The sequence below is a fragment of the Choloepus didactylus genome, chromosome 9 (assembly GCF_015220235.1).
Source record: "Choloepus didactylus isolate mChoDid1 chromosome 9, mChoDid1.pri, whole genome shotgun sequence".
In the NCBI taxonomy this organism is placed as follows: Eukaryota; Metazoa; Chordata; class Mammalia; order Pilosa; family Megalonychidae; genus Choloepus; species Choloepus didactylus.
The window spans coordinates 114,550,446-114,558,557 of record NC_051315.1 but is presented as its reverse complement, the minus strand read 5'-3'; positions in this window follow the sequence as shown (position 1 = coordinate 114,558,557).

Genomic DNA, 8,112 nt, shown 5'->3' with positions numbered 1-8,112 from the left:
CTACCCCAATTCTTTAGAACCTAAAAAGGGTTGTCTAAATTGTGCGTAAGAGTGCCCACCAGAGTGACCTCTCGGCTCCTTTTGGAATCTCTCTGCTACTGAAGCTTATTTCATTTCCTTTTACATCCCCCTTTTGGTCAAGAAGATGTTCTCCGTCCCACGATGCCAGGTCTACATTCCTCCCCGGGTGTCATATTCCACGTTGCCAGGGAGATTCACTCCCCTGGGTGTCTGATCCCACGTAGCGGGGAGGGCAGTGATTTCACCTTTCAAGTTGGCTTAGCTAGAGAGAGAGGGCCACATCTGAGCAACAAAGAGGCATTCGGGAGGAGGCTCTTAGGCACAATTATAGGGAGGCCTAGCCTCTCCTTTGCAGCAACCATCTTCCAAAGGGTAAAATCTACAGTAGAGGGCTCAACCCATCAAACCACCAGTTCCCTATGTCTGTGGTCATGTTAGCAAGCATGGAGGTGGGGTAGGCCAATACCCCTGCATTCTCCACAGGCTCCTCAAGGGGGCACTACCTATTTTTTCCTTTTTTTTTTTTTTTTTTTTTTTAACCTTTTTTTCCTTTTTAAATCAACTGTATGGGAAAAAAATTTTTTAAAAAAACAAAAAAGAAAAACATACAATAAAAGAACATTTCAAAGAGACCATAACAAGGGAGTAAGAAAAAGACAACTAACCTAAGATAACTGCTTTACTTCCAACCTGTTCCTACTTTACCCCAAGAAAGTTACATAATATAGCAACATTTCTGTGAACTTGCTCCTACTATATCCATCAGAAATTAACAGACCATAGTCATTCCTGGGCATCCCCAGAACGTTAAATAGCATATCTGTTCTTCTTGGATTACTGTTCCCCCTTCCTTAATTGCTCTCTGTTGCTAGTTCCCCTACATTCTACATTATAAACCATTCGTTTTACATTTTTCAAAGTTCACATTAGTGGTAGCATATAATATTTCTCTTTTTGTGCCTGGCTTATTTCGCTCAGCATTATGTCTTCAAGGTTCATCCATGTTGTCGTATGTTTCACGAGATTGTTCCTTCTTACTGCCGTGTAGTATTCCATCGTGTGTATATACCACATATTATTTATCCACTCATCTGTTGAAGGACATTTGGGTTGTTTCCTACAGTAGAACTTTTGAAATGCTACTTTTGGGGCTTGCTACTTGTAAGAAACAGCAAGCATTTCTCTGATCCCACTCTTGTGTTTTGAAAGAAATACACTGAAGGGACTTCCTTAGATAGATTCATCTGTAAGATTCATCTGTAATCTTTCTTATCTATATTTTCAAGGATTAGAAATCTGGCAGATCTAGTGATGGCAAAGACTTCAGTTCATCAACAATGTTCTTTCCCTTCTTCTTCTGCCATAATAGAAGCTGTGGAGGGCAAAATAAGTTAAGAATATATTTCCAAGCAACCCTCCAAGTAAGGGAGGTTGTGGCCAGATGTGTAGAACCCGGCCAAAGGGAGGTGAGCTGAAGCACGCAACTTTCAAACCATGTTCATAAAGGAGAAAAAATATGAGCCTCACTTCTCTCTTTCTTCTTACCCCCCAGGGTTGGGATGAGTCTACCTTCAGGACAAAAGCAATAACTTCAAGATTTCAGAGGTGGAAGTCACCTGAGATGCCAACACAGCTGAGCTGCTTGACTTCCTGGGCTACTTACACTGTTACATGAGAAAGACACCTTTCTACCTTATTAAAGCCACTGTATTTTGGATTTCTTGTTACAGCAGACTAGATTGCATCTTAACTCATACTTAAGTGCTGTGAAAGAAGAAAATAATTATATGAAAAGAAGGAAAAAGGATAAAAAGAGTGAAAAGCTTGCCATGTCTATGATTTATCAATGCATTGATTTGTCATTTAAAATCAACACTTTTCTACAAATCAATAAGAAACAGGCAGATTACCAAATAGTGAGAAAATGGGAAAGATACTTATGTGAAAAGGTATCCACTCTCATTAGTTATCAGATGACCGCATGTAATACAACCTCCCACCCACCAGATTAGCTTTTAAAATTAGAACCATTGACTATGCTAAGTGTTGTTGAAGATGTAGAGCAACGAGAATTTTCATATGCTGCTGGTGAGAAGGTAAACAGGACAAACATTTCAGAAAATGCCTTAGCAGTGTCTATGAGAGGTAATCAAATGTATAACCTATGGCCCACAAATTCTAACACCTATATATTTCCCAAAGACACATACTAGAATGTTCATGATAAAATTATTCATAATAACCCCAAACCAGAAACATCAGTAACAGAATGGATAAATAAATTGTGGAATGTTCATACAATGGATTATCAAACAGAAATGACACTGAACAACTACTGCCACACAAAGCAACATGGAAGAATATCACAAACATAATGTTGAGTAAAAGAAGCCAGACACAAAGCAGTAGAGAAACTTCCTGCCCGATTGTCCCAGGCAGCCCTTCCAGCCTAAATGAACTCAGGGTTCTGGCTAATCCAAACAGTTCTTCCTTTGTGATGCCTGGATCCCTTCATGGAATCAACACACAAACATTAATTGAATGAGAACATTCAAGATTCAAACAAAGACAAATTCTTCTTCCTAATCTTGTTTAACCAAATAAAATAGAAGGAAAGGCTAAGTGGCAGGTTATCATAAGGGAGGGAAACTTTACAATTAGAACATTTAGGAGAGGCAAGTTAGTGAGTTTTAGATTACAAAACAGAGAAGGCAAATTTCCATGTCTGGGGGCATGGCTGGAAGCTGGGACTCATCAAGGAGGGGCTGTAATTGATTGATAAGCGATGACCTGGGCAGAGGACAGTGTTGATAACAGGAATAGAGAAGAAAGGTCTTATTGAGAAGTAATCTGGACACATGGCAGAAAGAAACTGTGCTTAGAGCCAGACAGCCCCGGGGTTACTTAACCTCTTTGAGCTTCTCTAACTGCAAAATGGGGAGAATGCTTGTTTCTGTCTTGCAGCGATTTTGTGAGAATTAAACGAGGAAAGAGAAGTGAAGCGTTTAATACTACCTGGCACATACAAAGTGCTTGGTAAATTTAAGCTCAAATTATTTATGTAATTACTAATGATTTTATTATTATTATTATTATTATTATTATTTACACAAGCCTGACTATGTATTAAGCTGTGTTAAGCTGTATGATCCATCATAATTCTGTTTTACATGATGCATAACATGCTTTTACATTCAACATACTAAATCTCGGGAAGCCACTTCATGTTTGCAAGATCTATAAATTGAAGTATCATTGCTCTTACAACACTTTGAATAAGTTATCTTCTGACCATCCTTATTCCTACCCATGTGCAAGTGCCCTTTGTAGGCTCTCTGTTTTCCAGATTATATAGTTGTTTGAGGTCCCTTCTGTCTCCGACTCTATGCCACACAAACCAATTGGAAAGAAAAACAAAGGCAATTATCCAGATAATTCAGGGAGCAAACAACCTGCTAGAAATGAATTGAAAGGAAAATTTTCGTGAATTATATTTTTTATAAAGGGACACACCATGACACTGTTCTAGCCAAGTCCTTATATTTTGTGCCTGCTTTCTATGCCTTCTAATTCTGATTGACTTGCTGTTATAACATGATATCTAGTGTTTGCATAAATAAACCTCTAAAATATGGAAATCTTGTTTATAGACATGGCTTTATAGAAAAATACCTGCGATGGTGCCCCCAGTGTTAGATCATCAGGAACAAAGAATCTTCTTGCTCGCTACAAATTGGAATTCCTAATCTTACCCTCATGGAAAGGTATACTTTTTTTTTTTTTGCAGCCTGGATTTATAGACTGTTTGGGATTCTCACATTTCTGTAGTCATTTGCATAGTACAGAAAACATATTGCATAACAAGTCAGTCAAGCAAAATTATAGGCAGTTCTTTTCAATCAGGCCACTGCAGTTCTGTGTTGCTCAGTTCAGCTCCTTGTCTCCCACTGTTCAAATGTTGCCATGGTGACCAATTTTTGTCATGTACTTTCCTAGGTCCCGCGCGGCCCCCTTTATTCATAGCATTTTGCCATCACTACAGCGACCCTAGCTGTTATCTTATTATTTAATCTCCCCTTAGTAATACATATCACCTTTAAGCTACCTGGGTGAATTCTTGAAACCTGAGTATAAATGATATGCTACACAAACAAAAAAATAAATCTATATTAAAAAATGACAATGGTAATAACAAATAAAAATATTTAAGCCTTCCACAAGCAGGAGCTCTATGAATTTATTCCCTTACTATTCTACAGCTACATCATCATCTATAACATTGGAAGACTAATTTGATTCTTTTATGACAAATGGAATAACTAGATGGCAAAACCAGTGGGCCAAATTTGATCAACCATGTGGCATTCTGTTCATTGAGCTTTTCACTGTTATGACAGTTGAAAAATACAAATTATTGGTATATTGGAAGAAGTTGCTGAGAGGTATAGAGACAGTCTAATTTATCCATATGTCTCGAAAGACAATGTCATATGGAAACTAAAATTTCACCTTTTTTTCTTTTTAAATATTGTAGGCTGAATGTCTTTTGAATAAAAACACAATCTTAAAAACTCACAAGAAATCAGATCAAAGACATAAATAGAACAAAATATGCACAAGAGATCTCATCCAAGATCAAAGTTGTGAGCGTAATTGCCATGAATAAGAAGTGCAGAGCTCACCAGAACAGAATGTCTTCAGCACACAGAGACTTCTTCCAAAAAGAAAAAGAAGAAGAAAAGGGGGGTAAAAAGTCTTTAGGAAATCAAGCCCTCCACAAAGCAAGTAAGATATCTTTATTTTCCCCTTTGTAGCAAGCAAAAAATTTTTGCATTCTGATTGAAATGACCAAATGTGAGGCAATGTTCACCAAGTCTAAAGAAGGGGAAACGTGTCAAAATATTCAGATTTTGTGGACTAAGCATATTTTATGATTTTTCTTTCTACACAAAATCCATCCCCAAATTTTTAATCCTTCAAAATGTTTACCTGTAAATCAACCTGGTACAGAGAAAGTTTTCAAGGATATATGAAGTGTGAAATATTGAGGTAGCATTTGAGAGAGCAGCTTTGCTTGTTAAAATGAAGTCATTAATTTAATGCATATGGAGAACAGAAAGAAAAAAAAAGTAGGGGGAGTTCCCTTTATTAAATATTTATCACTGGAGCCCTGGGTGGATGCCACTCCGAGAAGCAATCATTAGAGATGGGACATTGATTGAAGTGAATATTAAGTAGTACTCTGAACTAAATAACAGATTGCTGATTTCTTAGGAAAAAGTTCCTGTAATTCTTCGACGTTGCTTTTTTATAGTGCCTTACTACAAGTATTTAATTTGGTTTTTAAAAAATGTACCTCTGTCTCTGAACTTCTAGAACTTTCATCTCATTCAGTTCAATGAACTTAACACTCTTCTACAGCTCTACAACAACAGGATATAGCAGAGAGAGGGAGAGAAAACAGAGGGAGAGAGAACTGCAGGTGAGCAGATGATGATCCAAAATGCAAGCTAATACTTGCAGAAAGAGGGGAAATAGCAAATTAATAATCCATAGTTCTATTTAGCTTTCTAGGATGAAGACAAGTTTCTGACTTACTTCTTTAAAATAAAAAAAAAAAAATGGGGAACAATGCATTTCTTAATAATATTTAGCCTTGAAAATGTACATTAACATATACATACTTTTGTATCCTTAGAGTATAGATATAGTAATTGCAAATACTTTTTTGAAAAATTATACAAATTTGGAGCACTCTGTTTCTATGAGAGTAATACCTCAACATAGAAATTCATTTTGCGACTATTCCTTATATTGTGTTATGAAGAGCAGTAGTTGTATTTTCAGATCATTCTAGACCTTGAATATTATGCTGACTTTTGTTCTACTAAAGGTCTTTCCATGTTTATTAAGCTAAATTACTGGGGCCACTTCATCAGAAAGCAAAATGCAGCTTTCACTGCATGAAACAAAGCATTGTTCAAGGATGTGGGCTCCTTACTGCAGCAATTTCCATTGCAGTATGAAAGCAGAACGAAACTACTTCTACAGCTAATGTAGTATGCAAGGGGCAGCATCATGCAGAAGGGGGATCGAAGACACTACAAATAAACCCAGAGAGACACTGGAGTTTATGCCCCTTAGCCCTAACCACATCCAGAAAATAGATGATACCTCTCAAAATGGCAAATACTTCCATACCGTTTGTCTGAAAAATATGCATGGACTATTGAAGAAATGAATCCACTTCCTGAGGTGTCCAGAGTTTCTAAGAGAAATGCTCTTTTCACCAATCCACCTGTTAGTATTAACATCGCTGTGGTCAAGCTACTTTAGGGACTTCTGTTGACCCAAATGGACACTGTCTCATAGCCCAGAAAGCCCCGGCTTTGTACTAAGATTGATCACAAGTAGCTTTGGGACCATTTTCTTGACAATTCAGTAAGTTGAGTCTGGTAAAATGGAATTGTCTCTTCAAGTGATGTTCACATTAGAGTTGTGAGTCTCAACCAGAGGGTGTTTGACTCCACCCCCCACCCTGACTTCCTATCCTTCGCCAGGGGCTGGTTTTTGTTTGTCATCTTCGTGGGGGGCAGAGGCAGGGAATGTGCTATTGGGTACAGGCCAGGGATGTTGCTCAACATCCTACAATGGCTTCCCCAAGAAAGAATCATTCAGGCCAAAATGTCAATAGTGCTGAAATCCCTTCACTTGTCCCTCCACTTTCCCTGTGATTTCTTGGAAGGATTTTCACCAAGAGATAAAGTTCATATTTTCTTTAAAGGTAATCAAACCACAATTTTGCTTAGGTAACAATCACATATTCACAATATATTCATTGAAAGGATGCTTATGATGCCTCAAATTCATGTATTGGAAAATTCAAAGATTTATAAATGTTTGTCATTTTTGGACTCATAATTTAGGGTCTAAGGCTAAAGCCCAAACCTTTTGCTGGAATGAAGTCATTCTCCACACACTTGTTTCACTTTTGCATCCCTATTGCAATTAGGGGACTTGCACCCAGAAATGGCTTAGCAGGTCTACAGATGGTACTCCTGCATTTTTCTTTGCATGGGGAGTTTTTGAAAGCCAGGCATACTACAGATAACATTTTCATTTTGGAAATAATTTGATTTTCACAAATTACTATCTTTACACAAAAAGAAGTGAATGATTTTCAATCTGCTTTCTAACCCATGTTTTCCCTTAGGGAAGAGGTGGCCTTCTGGTGATTAATTCAGAAGTTCCATCGTTCCTGAATGAGAGACTTGCTGCGGTAGGAACTTCCAACTACTAGAGCCCTTTCTTCTAGTCTTTTTGACTCCTAGAGCACTGCTAACTCAAGTCAGAATTCCACCTAATTTAGAGTTGATAGAGAAGGGATGCTGGCAATTTGCCCATGTAGTTTAATGTAGAAGCCTTTTAGGATGCTCACATCCTCTTATAGATGTTAAATGAAAGAAATGCACCAGACACTAGCAAGGCTACAGAAACCAGTCTTGATTCACACACTGTAACTGTATTGAATCCACTACACACTGTATTGAATCCACTACACAGGGAGCCATAAGGTCATTTATTAACATGCAATATATGAATCACAGGTTATTAATTACTAAGAATTCTAATTAAAACAGATAAGGCAAGACTTTTATTTGAAAATTGCTTTGATCCATTGCCAAGCTAGTCCTGAAATCTTAGCCACCATTTCTTTAGTAACATTCTGTAATCTAAGGTGCTCATAGTTATTCAATGATATGTATTAAGTGTCAAATAAATGTGAATGTATGCAATATATGTAAAATATAAACCTTGCTCTGTTTTCCTCTGACTGTGGAAGTGTGATCTCAAAAAGCAAAAATTCTAGGAAGACTTTTTCCCCTCAAGTCAGTGCTTACCAAAATCTCCTGAGTTTAAGAATTATGTGAATTTCTTAGTAAAGGAACAGGCCCTGGAGCCCAACTAAGACCTCTGGGGGAAGGCCCGAGGAATCTGCATTTTTACCTAGCACTTGGGGATTCTTATGTTCTGTAGTTTGGGAAGCAATCCTTAGGAGAACACAGGAATGTGGGAGACAACACCAACACC